This window comes from Andrena cerasifolii, chromosome 1 (genome assembly GCF_050908995.1).
Source record: "Andrena cerasifolii isolate SP2316 chromosome 1, iyAndCera1_principal, whole genome shotgun sequence".
Lineage (NCBI taxonomy): Eukaryota > Metazoa > Arthropoda > Insecta > Hymenoptera > Andrenidae > Andrena > Andrena cerasifolii.
In genome coordinates, this window is record NC_135118.1 from 22,622,261 (window position 1) to 22,640,450 (window position 18,190).

The 18,190-nt window shown below is 45.1% G+C and overlaps 1 protein-coding gene across 1 annotated transcript in view; it reads left to right on the forward strand.

Annotated features, from left to right (window-relative positions):
• The window catches only part of LOC143370493 (UPF0489 protein C5orf22 homolog), a 112,757-nt gene that overhangs the window by 57,865 nt on the left and 36,702 nt on the right, over positions 1 to 18,190 (forward strand). The gene's annotated exons all lie outside the window — the stretch shown is intronic.

Below are 18,190 nucleotides of genomic sequence, written 5' to 3' on the forward strand. Positions count from 1 at the left end.
GCTGGGAGTGGCGTGCACCACCTATTTCAGGTGGTACCTGCAACTTTGTTGCTTCTTCGCTTTGTCACGCTAATCGCGAGCACGCTCGCCCAGAGGACGATTCCGTGAAGTCTGCACTGGGTGTCTTTCGCGAGAGCTGTCGCGAAAATTCAGGCGGACGCCTAATTACTTCTAACTTTATCTTCTTGGTGGAATCCACGGTTCACAAGTGGTGGATACAAAGGGTGGTGCCTCACACGTGGCTAAAGCGAACATAGTTTACAATTTACATTTTCTGCTAATTACCAAAATCTTGATCCACCTATATAATACATACCAATTGCCAAATGATAAGCAAACTTCTTTCTAATATTCTAATCGTAAGACAATTTTTACGAGCACCATAGAAATCCCGTGGAATTACGCGCGACACCCGGTAGATTCTCCCCAGGGGCGAATGTTTAGATAGATTTTCCGTAATTCATGCGCAGCGCTTATGCAAATGTCTATAAAGCTTCTAGCTACCTGCGCTAAACCGTCGCTGGTAATTCCCGATTTAAAATATAAGTACTTATCCGGTCGTAATGGCCGCGTTACGAGGACTTTAAAGAACACGAAGGAAGTAATTTTCAAGGAGCAGCGAAGTACCGTGCACATATTTGCACACTTACGCTCGAGTATTCGTTTTATTATGCTCGGTGCACTGTGCTGCAGATTGCTGACGCGGTGGCGTTTTCTAATCTCCCTTCACGATTCTTGAATTCCGAATAGCGCAGATGAAGAGTAATTTTGTCCGACGGCCGTTCCGACGTTTCTAATTTGACTAATTCGTTCGTGGATCCGCGCCAATAAGCGGGCATTATCTGAGGAAATACCTCCGAGGTAATCTAACAGCGGGACAAGGAATCGGAATTTAACGTTCCCCGTTAATTCGTTAACGCGGGGAGATTGTTATCGGCGCGTAAATTGTCGGTGTACGAGCTCAGCTTGATACGGCGGATATTGATGTTGTAATAGACGACTGTTGTGATAGAACGACTGAAGCGCTGCTTCCACCGGGATTTTAACTGCGAAACTTTGCATTCCACGTACCCCGCGAAGAATCGTTTCTATCCCTTAATCGCCGGTTCTATTAAACGCTCAGTTCATAACAGTCGTACCTACGATCCATACTTATCCTCATAATGCTTATCATATTTGACTTTATACCATTCCCGCAGACGAAGATTATACTGATTAGAAACGAAACGTTGGGATAAATCTTTGCGACACGTTCGCGAAAATTTGATTCACGACAGACAGAGAAACTGCATTCACATGCTAACGAATTCTCTGACTGTGAAGGTTGTTATTATTTCTGTGAAATTCAGAGAGGATCGGGAAAACTCCTTGGGGGAAATTTCGTTTTCGATCTTATTCTTCGAGATAATTATTTTCACACCCGATGTTCTTTTTAAAATCATTCGACTTGCAATCAGAATGTTTCTCTGTTACTCTTTAAGACAAGGTAGGCAATCACTTGTGCCGTTTATGTTGTGTATATGACGCAGGACAATTGTCAACGTTAAGGCTAAGGTATTTAGTTTCTCTCGGAGTACACTTGTGACTGCTCCAAAAAATGGCACTTCAAGTTATGCAACATACATAGAACTATAGTCAATTAAAGGACAATTGTAATATCAGTCTTTATGTAACTAGCATAGCCCTTTCTGTCGAAAAAAACGTTTTTACCTTTATTAAGCTAAGGAATCAGTCTTCCTGTAATACTTTCTTTTATATATATTAACCTTAATATATCAAGCAGAAAGCTTTTATATGTTTGTGTGTTTATCTGTCGCCTAGAAACTTTCGAACGACGAACTCTGGGATCACGAAATGTGCCTCAGCTCTTTACACCTGCCTAATCCAGATGAATGTGACCATTTTCACAAAATAAAACTAAAAAAACATTTTTTTTTTATAAAATCAGAATCTAAATTTCGGATGAAGCCGAGTAGCAAAGCTAAGTAGTATATAATATAGGTACAATACTACCTATTGTTGCCGAATGTTTCCACTACATTAAGGCTGCTTTTACAATTGTCCTACGACATGCACATACCTGCCATTCTATAGAGTCACAGTGGTGCATAGTCTCCGTCTTGGGTAATCGGTTGGTTTTGAAATAAAAAGACCCGTTCGCGTGTCAAAAGGCAACTCCAGCGCCGTGCTGTGCAGCGAGTTATCGTCTTCTTGCACACACCGACGTAGGTGCTGTAAAGTAGGTCATATATCTTTGCTACCGCATAGTGTGCAGGGTCCTACGGCCCCCTCCACCGTCGCCCTTTTATGATTTATCGCTGTATGGAAGTACCGACACGCTAATTAACCAGCGGCTCGCTCGCGTTTTTGTCCCGACAGAGGTCACGTGAGCATAAACGCCAAAGCTTTCAGGTAAAAAGTACGAAGCTCGCGACGGGTACTAATAACTTCGGCGGGCTAAGCAGATTGCTTGTTCCCGACGTATTATGTTATATCGCCGCGAGCTTTTCATGGAAATGCTCCTTTGACGCAATACGGTGTAATTTGTCCCGCTCCGAAGAAACGTATTCAAGATTGCGGGGGCGTAAAGCGCTCCCCGAGAGGAGTAAAAAAGAAAATGCCTGGGTAAAAATTAACATAGGTACGCGAGCCAGCTGTGCCGGGGGAATTGCAATTTTCTGCTCCAATATCGTTATTAGCGACGCGATAAACGGCCGTTTACTGAATCTATTTGCTGGAACGCGTGAGCACTGACGACCAGCATCGCGGTAGCGTTCGTCACACAGTTGGTGATAATCTGTTGTTATCGTGCAATCACGCAACTATGATAGTAAATATGTACCGACAATGTGACACGCAGTCATTGATCCCTTTTATTTATGGACGACAATAAATACCGTGTTTCCGATTTATTATTCTACATATCGCTGCAACTGATTTCCTTTTCAACTACTTGCCTATCTCTCGTCGATCAGATTCACCAATTACTCCCAACGCTGTATCAACGTTGTACCAAAGTTATTCCTTTTTTTTCGCGGACAGTATGTAGATTTCCGCTGGACGATCCAGCGATCGACACTCGAGCTATCGTTTGCTCATGAATAAAACAGTAATATAGTCCTACCGGGGGGGAAGTGGAATACAGATGGACAGGTGAGGAGAAGTTGACCCTGCCTCTCGCTTATCTTAATTGTCAATTAAGTTTTGAGTCGCGTGCAGCGACTAATGGCACGCCCACTCACCTCGATACCGTCGTCTCCTTAGAACGTAGATCGTCGAGTGTTTAGATCGATGCCCGTCCCGATTACGCATTCCCGCCGTCTTAATTAGCCTGACGTGCAATTAGCCGGGCGAAACGTATCTATCAGACACCGCGGCTTCGATCTGATGCACTCACGGTGCGCGCACACGCGGGCGCGCGCTCGCCTTTTGTCCTCGTCGCATCCATTGACATAATTTGCCTTCTAAGTGGCTCACGCATCCTGACTTGTTTTTATCGTGCGCCAGAAGTCGGGGCGAATAACAATGTCGCGCTATACGCCGCGCTGCGCGCTCTTTACGCTTCGAGCTTGAAGTGAGCAATTGTGAAATGCAAGTTTTTTTTTTATCCGCGCCCGCATATGCATGAGCGTCATTCTCATGATAATGAGCAACTTTTTAATTACATCTGCGGCTGGATCCGCGAACAGCGCGCGACTTCTATCTCGCCCGTGTACATAAGGGCACATTGTTTGCTAATTTATGCTAACATCGCGTTCGGCAATTAAGCGTCCAAGATATCGCGAGGAATGGTATGAATTTTGATTTCCGCGATACTTGGACTCGGTATTTGCTTTTATACGTGTACAGTGTATACGCGGTGGCGGGGAAGGAAGTTCGAAACTCATAATTTTTTTTCTTTAAGTGTTATCTTCTCCTCGATCTATGGGGTAGAGAATTTACAGTATAAATGTTTCTAAAGGCACTATCTTATTTCTGTCACCGTTCACTGTTTAAACTTCCTTCTCAACACTATCGCATTTCGCAGACCCACGAGATGTTAATTATACGTTTCAGCGACACGTCAAAATGGTAATTAAACCCGTGTCAAGCGTTTCATTGTCGAAAACGAGACTGTATCCACGTCTAGATGTTTATTCAGGATATTTCGGGGCGGTATAAATTGCGGCCGCCGGTTCCGACGATCGTAAAAGACGGCGGGCACCGTGGAAATTTGAATTTTAAGCGTAGCGCGCGATCGCGACAAATTAAGTACCTGTGGATCGTGACATTGATGGCTGTCCAGGTTTCCATTATTCAGGCCAGGGTTATTATTACGTAGACGGCTCGTTATGCTGTTCCAACGTGTGTCACCAAAGGGAACTCTTTTTCCTACTCGGCGCGAGCGTTCCTTTTCTTCGTCCGGCCTCTTTCTTCCCTCTTTATCCGCCTCGATTCAAAGGTGTCGTGCTTAAAAGGAAGCGTCGAGTTGTCTTGGAGGATCCCCTTACAATTCCTTCTACCTTTCTTCCTCCCTTTGACTCCCTTTGGTAGATTCCTGGGCGCCTTGTACCGAGAAATTCAATTCAAGAAGGAATGTTCATTAAATTTTATACGTGTGTACACGGGACGACATAAGAGTGGCGCGGTGATCTCGAATATTTCCTTCGCTGCCTTGTAAGGAAGTATTTGCATATCTTTCGAGTAATCCTCGCATACATTTCGTTCCTGAAAGAGACGCTATTCCTTTCGCGACGAGGCGCCGCGCCGCGGATAAACCTCTTTCTGCTTGGAAAAACGTCTGCGAAAGGTCCTGCCCGGGCGCTTTAATTGGAAATGGGGAGGGAAACAGCCCAGTTTGCGCGAGTTTCCGTGGCAGGTAACAAACAAACGAAAAAGCAAATAAAAGAGGCGGAAGAAACAGAAAAGGAAATAGAATAAAAGGAAACAGGGTAGAAGGGAGGAAGAGAAAAGATGGGCAAGAAAGAAGTTTATACCTATCCGTGCGCGGCAAGAAGCTCAGTCAAGTGCAGCCGCACGTCGATACTGTACCCTCCGCATAATCCACCTTTGCTCCCCTACACCCTCAATGCGGCGGCCTTAAAGGAGGTGCTTTTCAAGGTTATCCAGCTTTCTCCTCTCTGTCTCTCCGTGCTATCCGAGGAAGCGGCGCAGCGGAGTGTCCTCCTCTCCGGCAGAGGGTTTCCAGGCGGCAGTTGCCATGCCAACCAGACCAGCTTTTCCCCCGCGTCCCTCAGCCTCTCTGTCCCTTCCGCGTTTCATCCCAGCGTGCTCCTCCTAATGGAGGGATCGAGGGTGGCAAGTGCGCCCCCGTCGGAAGATCTTCAAAAGGAAGAAAACGCGATTTCACGAGCGCCATTCGTTCGGCCCCGAAACACTGGGTGGGTGGAGGGTGGCAGAGGGTCCGCTGGCCGGTGTTGCGCGAGGGAGGGTGGGAGCACCGGGGTGCCGGGTCGAGGGCAGGGTGGAACAGAGAATACTCGTCGAAGAATCGGGACGAGGTAGGACGGGCGTTGCTATGCCGACGAATTATCATTTTCGCCCCGGTGCACCCGAAAAAGGGAGTCGCACCCTCTCCAGCGCGTACCTGACTCCGCCCCGTCGTGCCCCGGTATGGATTTTTTCTCGGTCGGCGTCCACTTGAGAGCGGCGCGACGCCCGAATTTTTTTCCTCCCCTCGGTGCTGCACGAGAGGATCTCTCCCTCTCTTGAGCGCGCGCCCACCGACGACCTTTTGTCGCCGGTTTTTCGCCTCCCTTTTGTCATTACGTACGGTTGGCACGACGACGTCGTCACCGTCGCGGCCGCCGCTAACGCCGGCTACGGCGACGGTGACGCGACGCTTGGAGGACCCACCGTTCGTATCCGCGCCCTGGACTTCAAGGGTTCCAGCTGCTCGGCTGATCTTTCGACGGCGTTAAGATCGTGATTCAAGATGAATCTTTAAGCAGCCGCGAGCAAATACCTTTGCGTTATGAAAACTTCGCGCCCAGTCATTGACGCGATCGACCACGGGGCGGGGGTGTCACCGCCGGGGGTGGAGGTTGTTTCAGCGATCGTTCAATGTACTCAAGAGCTTTCCTTCCCAACGCGATATCGTACGAACGTCTCCGATCAATTCATTCAGACGAATGCTACCGAAATGCTTCCAGCCCTACGGATTTCTCGACTTACTGTTAAGTTTATTAAGAATAAACAAAATATTCTATATACGGTTTGAGAAAGCATTCCTTCAGCTTTAAAATGAACCCAAGACGTTCGCATTATCTTTAAAAATGACCGAGATATTACAGTTTAAGTGATGACGCGTCAGCCGATTTTGTTTGAATTTTCGAAACTTTAACGTTAAATATTTCAAAAACTATTTCACATAGGCCGTTGAAGTTCAGTACACTTTGTTTTTGCAAGGTTATCGACAAATGCTGTAATTTTTAAGAGAATCGGTGAAACTAAATGTTTCACCTATTCGTTTTGACGTGGAATAGCTCGATAGGAAAATATGTAAAAAAAAAAAACGACTTCAGAATTAATTGCAACGCAGAGCCGTAGTTAGATTTCTCGAGGGCCCTCCAAAGCCGAAACTGCAGGGCCTATCGTGTTTATTATAATAAACCCGCGATCGCGGAGGGACATTTTTATCGCAGCGCCGTTCCAATTCTCGTCTGGTTTTGATCTCAATTATTCACTCTGCACGGGCGAGGGTACAGTTGAGATCGAAGGTGAGGTTTCCAGCTGAGTCCACAGAGATAATTAAGAGCGTTAGAGTCTCGAAACGCACGGATTGGAAGAATGGCTGCACAGGAGAATGACTAGGTTTCTCTCTTTTTTTAATTTCTCGCAGAGGGGTGGGCGAAGTCCCGACGGTACCCGGGGAATTTCTATTCCGCGTCAGTAAAACCGGCTTCGATTACGGCTAATTAATGAATGTTCTAACGAGTGGTCGTGTCTGGAACGGTGGCTCGGCGAAAGGGGCAGCCGAGTGTTCTCGAGTTAATTTCTATGGGGATTTGAACGGATCGATATGAGCTTTCCGTGCTTGTGTGCGCGCGCGTGTGCAGGCTGATTCAGCCATGGACGGACGGGGCTCGTCTGCTCTGTAGCAACGGATCGAGCGTCCGCGCTTTGCGAAACCTTCCTAAAAACGGGCATGGAATAAATGAAATGGACCGCGGAAGTTGCGTTAGCGCCCGACACAAAGGATAATTATACCTTGTCGCGAGTTATCGCGGCGAAAATCTCACTGTACTTGGGCAAACCGCGGTTAAAACGGTGAACGTCTGCGTCTGGCGTGAATAATTTAGGACGAGGCGTCTTGAAGACTTACAGATTACATTTCATTAACGAAATAACAACGAACGGAGTGTGTACTCTGGTAGTTTTCTCTTCATTGTTAGGCAAGGTGCATTTCAGCTGTGTAGCAGTTACGTGCAGAAGCATAGTGCTCGGAAGGGGTATTGTAAGAGGGTTTGTATGGAGTCGGGCTTAAAATTCAGAAGCTGAGGAATTTTAGTTTCTACGATCAATTTTCAACGGCCAAAGACATGTTCAAATGCTACTTTTCTTCAAGCCTTAATCATTTCTCTCTTTGATTATGCCGATGTAATCTATGGTCCTTGCCTCTTATAACTTCCGTAAGTTTGATCATATAACGTTTTGTTCCGGCTGGCTGAAGATGGAGCAGAGATGGATTTTTCATCTCTGCTGTCTCGTTTATAAGATTCTCGCAACTGGTACACCGATGTAGGTATCTGTATGTTCTACTTCGCTCTAATCTGTCCATGTACCCTAGCAGCGCTATAACAACGAGGCGATGTTTTGATTTGTCTGTGCCTCGCCATCAGTGGCGGATTTAAGGGGTGAGTTCTATTTAGGACGCTAGGAATAAGGTGATTCTTGGGAATTTTTTTTCTGAGAAACTATTAAGCGGATCTTTTCCAAACTTTCAGGGTATTTTAGTTCACATTCCAACAATAAAAATTAATTTTTTTTATACAAAGTGTTCGGTAGAAAATGAGATATATGAACACGTTCGTTAGGACTCGTGCGCCGGAGTTGCAAATTTGCGATTGTAATGGTGGCCGTAATTCTTCCCTGAAATAAAAAAACCAAGGATTTTCTTATTTCTAGCACAATTACATTGTCGATGAACCTAAGAAACGGGAAAAAAGTTAAAATTTGGCAAATTGGTGGGACTTGAAAGAAAAAGTTACGATTCTGCTCAAAGATATTTCGTACTATTTATGAAAAAAGACTTGTTCAATTCAATTTATTTGTCAAAGTTATAGGTCCATCGACAATGTAATTATACTAGAAATAAGAAAAACCTTGTTTTTTTTATTTCGGGGAAGAATTTGGGCCACCATTACAATCGCAAATTTGCAACTCCGGCGTGCGAGTCCTAACGAACGTGTTCCTATATCTCCATTTCTACCGAACACTTTGTAACGAAAAAATTATTTTTTATTGTTTGAATGTGAACTAAAATACCCTGAAAGTTTGGAAAAGATCCGCTTAACAGTTTCTTAGAAAAAAAATCTCAAGAATCACCTTATTCCTAGTGTCCTAAATGGGGCTTCGCCCTTAAGAAAAAAGGCCCAGGTGGTAAACGTTCCGAGGGGCCCATTTTTCGGGAAAATAAAGCGGTAGTTTACTAAAACCGGGCTCAGTGTAATAATACAGAAAAAAAACATACTTTGAATAAAATCATAATTTTTTTAAGGATGAGGCCCTGGGAGGCCTTCTGAGCGGGGACCCAGGTGGCAACTGCTCATCGGCCGCCCTGTTAAATCCGCCACTGCTCACCATCGTTCTTGTAAATTCCTACTCCTACTATTATTATAACTCCATTCCTTCTAATATACGTTCTCTGTCGTCGTTTGCTTCGTTTAAACTGAGTGTTCGTTCTTGCATCCTCTCACGGTTTTCTCTGTACTTATTTAATATTTACTTCCTTTCTATTTCTTATCTCCTAACCTAACGTCTCCTTAGGTTACGTTGTAGAGCAGCAAGTTAATGCTGAACCTCGCCTACTCGTCATTGTAATATTAATTGTAATGGTGCAATAAACTCATTCAATAATAATAATAATAATAATAATAATTTCCTTGGAATTTGAATAACTTACAAGTAGACTAAGACTACTATCCATTGCTAAGCATTACAACCAGAAAGGATCAGCATTCATATCCTGTAAGAAGTACACTCTCTCCGCCCACTGTTCCAAAAGTGATCGATACCCATCGATGCCTCCATTTCAATGCCAATTCTACCCTCTCCCCCCAAAAAACCGCTCGCGCAGTTAGTAATCTCCCCTTGTCAGACATGAAAGCGACCATCACGTTACTACGAACACGCTGGCGCATTCATCCGTTCGACGTTGGGCGCGCATCACGCCGAAAACCGACGTCCCACGGCAGCGAGTGAAATCGCCGGGCCACGAAGGGACCCCGTAGAATCCAGCGTGCACGCACACCCACAATGGCCCCGCGAAGTGTGCGCAGGTATATAATCGCCGACACAGTGGAAGACGAGTGGCACTCATAGGGTCGAGGGTCCTTCCACGGGTACGCCATGCCCCATGGGGTTTTCTGGCCACTGTGGGTATTCTCGCCTCCGCCCTCGTCTCTCCACCCCCTCCGTGAAAGGTGGAAACAGCCCCTAGGATCCTTGACACGGGCTCGTAGAAAATACCCAGACTTGGTGGAGTGGCGTACCGTGGACGGAGGGGGGAGGCGACGGTGAAAGGTGGTCGGCAAGGGTAGGACGAGGTCGTCGGCCATGATGTCGGGGGTGTGCCCTGGGGGTGTAGCCAGCAGGCTGGTCTCCATGACAACCTCGTTCTACCCCGACCGACCGGAAGTGAAGTGGCACGAGGCGTAGCTCGGTTCGGCCGCCAACCGGAAGTCGAGGTAACCGGAAGCCGAGCGGCGGCGATGGGGGCCGAAAGGAGAGAGGGAGGAGGTCGAGCTGGGAGGGGTAGCATGGTCGAGTGGCAAAAAATGAGGAAGAGAGATGCGATCCCCTGTTGATATACCTACGGTCGTACGCACCCTACCGTGACGCCGGATGATCGATGACGATGTCGGCCACGCATGCACACCGACGCGACGGCGACCGGGACGCTGAGCTCTCGCTCGTACTGTACGCGACCGCGCCGGCGACGAGAAGTTACGAGTGTACCGGCTGTCCGCGCGATGCTGCCTCCTTTGTTGCCGGGCGCAAGACGCCCGCCGCGCCGTCCACTCTGTCGCGTCCTCCTTTCCACGGGTCGCCGTTCATTCGGCAGGCTTAATCATAGCTTTCGTATAAGTGCATTAGCATGTATCTGCTCGGCGCAAATCAGGGCTTGAATAGGTTTCGAAAATAACTGTTTCAGACTGTTATATAAAGGTTCTGACTGAAAGAGTTATGAAGAACCTTTATTCGGAATAACCGTTATAAAGAACCTAAATATCAGATTATATAAGTATATGTTACGGTTCCTATATAGCACTATAACATTTATTTTTTAGGTTCTATAAGTTTTATTTTTTAGGTTCTATATAAGTTACAAAGCGGTTATAGAACCGATAGAACCGATTATAAATAAGTAATATATGTATCGGCGGTATGCAAGGATCACTTGTATACATATGTACAAATGTGTACATAATATATATTTGCTTACTTATTTATAATAATTTTTAAACAATTTGGTTACACAGAGTAATCTATAGTTGTAATATGTTGTGATTTCATTTACTGTAAAACTCTGCACAATCGTTACAAGAATCGGTTCTATAACCGCTTTGTAACTTATATAGAACCTAAAAAATAAAAGTTATAGAACCTAAAAAATAAAAGTTATAGAACCTAAAAAATAAAAGTTATAAAACCTAAAAAATAAAAGTTATAGAACCTAAAAAATAAAAGTTATGGAACCTAAAAAGTAAAAGTTATGGAACCTAAAAAATAAAAGTTATAGAACCTAAAAAATAAAAGTTATAAAACCTAAAAAATAAAAGTTATATAGCTATATAGGAACCGTAACTTATATAGTCTGATATTTAGGTTCTTTATAACGGTTATTCCGAATAAAGGTTCTTCATAACTCTTTCAAGAATCGAAATCTTTATAATAACGGTTTCAAGCCCTGGCGCAAATGCACGTCTTTCGTCAGAGCACCGCGCGCGTGTCTCACCGTCGCGTCGGCAATGGTAGGTACTTCGGGCCTGTTTCAGGCTGGACACCCGGTGGCTCGTTGCGTGTTTTCAGAGTATATCCGATGGGCAAAAGTGGCACTGGTTTTAAAAAAAAAAAAGGAATGGAGAATAAGATATCAGTTTGCAAAGAAGTACCCGAAATCTTCAAAATTATGAAGTCTGCTATCCACTGTGCATTTACAGTTCACTCCTGTTCACATTTTGCTCTCCATCTCGCCTGATCTACCTCGCTAGAGTCTCTGCCATCTGCATTCCACTGCTACTTGAAACGTTCGATCACGAGTAAATCGTCACCGATCTGCTCCTCCATCGGGCAGCTCACGTTTCTCATACGCGTAACGGTACCACCCACGAAGCTGGGGCCTATTCTAGGAATCGCCGATTACAGGGGTGCCCGTGTCCCACGATCGGACAACTCGCACCTAACGATGACTTACGATCGGCTTAAGTGTCAATGCCGGTCGCGTCGGTGGAAAACGCGCCTCTTCCTGTCTCCCATCGATAACTTTCGCGCGTCCCCGACGAGCGGAGCGTCGTGCGAAACCCGTGGATGCCGCCTCTGCCCTCTTCTACCGCGCTCGGCGACGCGGTCCCTCCTCGCGCGACGAATGGCACGCGTAAATATCCTGGTGCACGAGGCAGACACGGTGGAACAGTATCGCGACTAACGGTACGCGGGGCCGCGTCTGCACGCAACTCTGCACGTGCACCGGCACCGGCCGCCGCATACGCGTGCACACTCTGCGCGCTAAATTATTTTACAGCTCGTAAAGTTCGAGCAACGAATACATCGACCGCTAACGAGAGAGTAGCATCTATCAAGATAGTTACGATTGCGATCTATGGTCCGGCAACTTGCTCTCCCGTAGACTTGCCCCCGGGGGAATAGTTACGCTGGTGGAGCCTTTGCGGATAAACGGGGATTAGTTCGTTTAAGGGCATCCTCTTTCTTCGGGATCGCTGGTGACGACCGTCGTAATTTCGCGGTATTATGAAAAGACAATTCAGAGTTTATGAGCCCCACCGCGTATTACGCCTGTAATGGGCGAATCTGCTTTTTGGTTTATGCCCTTGAATGGTAGACGATTCGGAAGTTGCATTCTTGGTGGGTCTTTAGCTTGTTTTACAGCAACGATATGGCCTACCCTAGTAGCATTTCTGGTTGGCCCACAGTATCCCCAAGTTGGGAATTTGTTGGCCATCAAAATGCCAACAATAAATGCTACTAGGGTAAGTCCTTCGAAACTTGTTGTACCGATTCAGGGTATGATCGTTGAGGTATTCTGGAACGATCGATAGCGCACCTCAGCACGTGCTTGCCAGTGAACTATAATATTTGTCACAAGGGATGTTGAATATTATCCTCGGAATAAACGAATTGAATAATATCAGAAGCAACTCCACTTGCCTGGCGGTTCTACGCAGCACTTTGACTTTCGAATACGTTTACGCAAAAAATATTACAGTTACAACAACAGTTTTTTTTACGAAAATGTTACTTACTTATCTGACATTATTTGGGCTACAACAGTTTCGCTGTATGTCAAGTAATATTCCGGTTATTAATAAAAAATGAGAAGCGGAGCAAGGGATGTTGAATATTATCCTCGGAATAAACGAATTGAATAATATCAGAAGCAAATCCACTTGCCTGGCGGTAGTTGAATGGTCGATTAGAATTAGATTCAGATACTAAGTGTACTGACCCTGTTACTCATTATCAAATAATTTCACGTCCCACTATGGAAGCTCAAGCCGTTCGCTCTACGCAGCACTTTGACTTTGGAATACGCTTACGCAAAAAATATTACAGTTACAACAACAGTTTTTTTTACGAAAATGTTATTTATTTATCTGACATTATTTGGACTACAACAGTTTCGCTGTATGTCAAGTAATATTCCAGTTATTAGTACAAAATGAGAAGCGGAGAAAGTGTTACAATCGCCCCCGACCAGGTTTTTGAACTTAAATTATACATTTTTATTAGGGAGACACTTAAAAGTGATAAGTAACGATCAGTATTACTTTAAAAATGGCCAGATTATATATTAAAAAATAGAGAAAACACGTACTTGCAAAGGGAGTATTTATATTACAATTTTAAATCAGTAAGGAAAACTTACTTTAGGGTATGGAAAAGTTATTTCCTTCACTATGCATGTCTATTGTGTATCTATGCTGCTAGGATATGGATATGTGTATTCGAAATGTCATTCTTCATCATATATCCAAAATTTGTGTTAATACCTATCATATGTTTTGAGACACTTAACGTGTTACAATCGCTCCCGGTCTACCCTACCATGATTTTCGAAAAGAAACTCGCGCTCCAAGGTGAAACACGCGAGAATGAAGGCATGTTTACACGAACCATATAACACGGGAAACTTTAATAACAGTAATTTCTGTCGGACCCGTCGTTATTGGTAATAATAACCAGCTCCTCCCGCTGGTGGAACTTATAAAATTCACGGCACCGTTGCTAAACGCGAGTCGTTCCTTTACGCCTCTTAACAACGCGAGCGCTTTGCTGCTCCCTTGCAACAGACGGTGTTTCTTCCCTTTTCTACGCGACGCGGTCGGCCTTTCAAGAGATATTGCTTTCCCGCCGCATAAGTCTAGAAGCCCATTGTGCACGAAAGTTGCATTCACTGCTACGTGGCGGTTCCTCGCGGCTGGTAATTAAGTCGTAAAAACCGAGAGCATATAATTATTAAATTAAGTTACACAGTCCTACCCGCCGCGCTCTTTATTTCTCCCTTTTCTTTCGCTCCCCCGATCGCCCCCCTTTACCGCAGCAACCCACCCTTCGCGCTGGTTATATACGCAGGAATGGAGAGGACCTCTATCCCTCGCAGAAAATCAGAACGAAGGGCGCAGAAAAGGGCGCGTGAAGGGGTGGGGGGAGCAGAGCTTTTCGAGGTGGTGCTCGATCGATTGGGCACGCCCAGTCGGCCATTTTCGTAGCAATTAACGAATTCGTAATTAATTAATGCACCCTCTTTCTCTCTCTCTCTCTCTATCTCTCGTCCCCTCTGCCGTCGACTGGCTGTCCACGGTTCCCTTTCAATGCGTACACACTGGCCAGCGAGGAGAGAGGGGACGGAGGGAGGGAAGTTTTTACGCATTTAGCGTTTTCATGCGTTTCACGCACATACCCGCCGACGTTGAATATATTTTCGTTGAGCGCGCACCGGCGACTCCAGACCGTCCAGCGATTTCGTTTCGTAAATTAAATTTTAATTAACGCCGGTCGCGAGTAGCAATCGAGCCGTCGAGATCAAAGCGGAACGCGGGGTATCGTGCCTAGAAGCGGAATGCGGCGGCACGCGAAGCACGTTCCTCCGTTCCTGAATTTTCGCCCCGATGTCCTTGGCACCGCCACTTTGTGGAAACGATCCGACAGGGGGAAATTAGCGATCCGGACGAGCGATTTTCGGCCGAGATCGAGTTTGACATGCCGGGGCTCACTGGGCATTAATCACCTCCTGCTAAAATGTTAGCTGTTAATGGTTCATCGTTTTGCTAAGGAATAATTTAAAAATAGTGCATCGCGAATGCGTAACGAATAGTCATTTTATCGACTGATTTCTTCACCTTCCGTAATCTTCCAGTTAGAGTTATGTTCCACGTAACTGCCACATGATAGCATCCAACTGGTCGACGAGTGCCACATGATAGCATCCAACTGGTCGGTTGCTAACCGGGACTTTAATCGGAGGTGAAGAAATCGGGCATGTGTCTTTCATATAGAGTGAGGTAGGGAAGACCGGGGTAAAGTGAGCCCGATAAAGTTTGAAGTCGAATGAAATCTTTCCCTTTCGATAAAAATGTGTGGAAATAGATTTATAATATAATTTAAACATTACTATTGATAAATGTCGAATAGCAATGCTTAAAATAAACTTAGAGAATATTAAAATTCAATTTAAAAGATATGATGCAGGAGGTATCACTTTACCCCATGTATGGGGTACTCCTATCCGTATTTAAAGTGAGGTGCAACAAAATAAGAACTTTAATTAAGGATATAGGTAAATATTAACCCCTTGCGCGGCAGCTTCTGGCTTTTTTGCACCGTGATTGTGAAAAACTGTGGCAGATTTTTCTTTTTTTTTTTAGGTTAGTTTCTGTTCCACCACACCGCGTGGTTTTCTAACCAGCTGGCAGGTTAGGATATCGCGCACATCACTTGCGCATCGGTTCTTAGCAGCCATTTGCAGCTCAGTTTACCCCCGTCACTTTACCCCGAAGATGTACTCGGTGGAAAATTAATTATTTAATAATGTTAGGATTAATGTTTTCTCAAACGCGTGTACATGTATGTTTATAAGCTTATTTTAAACTCGCAGACAAATTTTGGGGTTAAATTAACACAATTATGACTCATTTATTCGAAAAGCTAAATGGAAAAGAAACCCAATCGGAAGTTTCTAAAATCAATTAATTTTTAATTTTTTAAATGAATTTACATTTTGCGATATTTGAATGTGCATAATTATCATTCTAATATTACATACATTTATTACGTCACTATAATTTGTAAATATATTCTATTGTTAAAGAACAAATTAAGGAAGCTCATTTTACCCCGAGGTTCTCTTTACCCCGGTCTCCCCTAATGCTGGGATGTTTGAGTAGGAAGGATTCGGTGGCACGTTTGTTGAGATTGTGCGGCTAACATCAGGTAATTACTTATAAAAAATCAGGTGCAACGTGTGAAAAGAAGCCGAGAGAATTTGACGGTATGGAAGCTTGGAATGGAGAGTCGGAGATTGGATCGAGTTGGAGGAGTGTAGGAAAGGCAGGAGTTGGCGGAATGGAGCTCGGAGTCCCGATGGATTAGAATTGAATTCAGCAGTAAAGAGCAAGGCAAACGCGTTCGTGTGTTCGAACAGAATCGCGAGTTTTATGGATTTCCTGCGGTCGCGTTTGTTACCGTACATTGAGTCGTTTATTGCATCGCCGAACGGAGAAAATGGTGCAAAAAGTGGCGTCGAGCAGGGAGAAACAGCGATACGAGTCGTTATTAACTTTAATGGTCGCCGCCACGTGTGAATCGCGATTAAGCTCACGGGTATAAATTGATCGAGCCTTTCTTACCAAACTCGATTCCGCATAAACGAGATACGAAAGAGCGATCGGCGTAGACTACCTCCGAGTATGATATAATAACCTGGCATGTCTAAAAGCCGTTATACAGGTACACATAATCTAGCGGAACCCATTTTACTTTTTAGAATACGAGCGACATGGCAAGGATCTGAAATTTATCACACGAAGCTTATAAGGCACTTGCTCGAGGACATCGCAATGTCGCTTACAAGTCGATATGGATTACTAAATTAACGAGCATTGAATTTTTCGAAATATTCCAGGCAAAATGGTAAAGTTTCGTGACCTTCTTAGGGTAGAACAAAAGACACTGTGTAAAATCAGCAGGTACCAGCCACTAAATAATATAATTAATAATAATACATCTTTACTACAACACCAACTTGTGAAACATTAGCTGCATTAGCGGATGTTATAGTTAATTCAATTATAGGTAGCTATATATGTTTCCTTCTGTGGCGTAATGGGTGAGATTTAGCAAAAAGCTATTTTGAATCCTTACCCTGAAATAGATTAATTTCTTATATATATAACTTATTTGCATCTTTATATAAACGTATTCCGTATGTAGGTAAGTCGCAGCGGAGTTTTTGAAATGTATTGTTTATAAAATAATCCTAATGACCTGCGGTAATAAGTTATAATAATGCGTGGCCGTACATGTGATTGATCATGAACACGAATGAGCTGAAGGTTATCAGAATAAATTAGAGCTTCGTACAGAAGAATACAGAAGGGAACAAAGAATATATGTATACCTGCTAAATAAATATTAATAAGCACGAGTATCAATAGAATCCAGCATTTCCTCCACAATCTGCTGAATCAACCGGATCCAACGTTAATTAAACGCGTCTAACAGAGAAGCTCGAAATTCTGAAACCAAGCGACTAACGCGCGGCGTATCTGTTCCCCGTTTCAATTTCGCATGCGACTTTCCTAGAAGAGTCTCTGCTACAACCGGCGCGGTTTACCGTGCTCCCTCCTACCGATTCAATAACAGCTCGTTTCCCTAAAAAATCAATCTCTCGAGGCGTAAGCCCCCTCGGTGCATGCGAGTTAATTGCAAACGACGACGATGACGACGGGGCGGGAAGGGAGGGCGAAATATGCGGCAGCGTGATCAATATCTGCGCGATGATCCTCGCGTTTCAGCGCGCGCTGAAGAATTTCCGCGCGGCCGAGTATTTCATTATCTCGTTGGACTTGCGTGCGCGCGGGGAGGGACGCGAGAGGATGGACGCGGCGGGTCCGTAGGTCGTGGAACGCGTGCCCTCAGCGACACGAAAGGGAAGTCCACGTGTTCGACGAGTCCGCCTTAATTAAAGGTTCTCCGTAGGAACTTCATTTATTGGTGAGCTCTAAGCGGGCTGCCACGTTGGACGCGCAGGGACCCGGGCCGCGCGGAGCGCCCGGAGACGGAGGCGAGGGCGGAAAATGGGGAAAGGGAAGAACGGCGGAGAGGATCGCGGATCCGTAGGCGAGCCACAGGGGTAGAGAGGCTGCGCGAGCTGGACGAGAGTTATAATCATTGGGGTCGAGGCCCGTCTGCCAGCCACCTTTGAACGAGCCTACGATAGGTTGGTCACTTCAGGAAGTGAGGAATCATAAGGATCTCTAGGCGGGCTGATCCGTTCGCCAGACCCTCTCGTTTATTTGAATTACTGCTGGATTTTACTGCCCGGACGACCCAACTGCACGCTCCTCTGCTTTACAGAGAAACGCCATCGTTCTTGATCCTCTTTGGTCGAGGCTGACGAATTCGCGCGCCATTGATACTTTCTATGGTGACATGTTGGACGTTGGGAAGATATTATTATGGCCGGTAATAAGTTCGCTGGGATCTCTCGGAGGAAGTTTTACTCTTATTG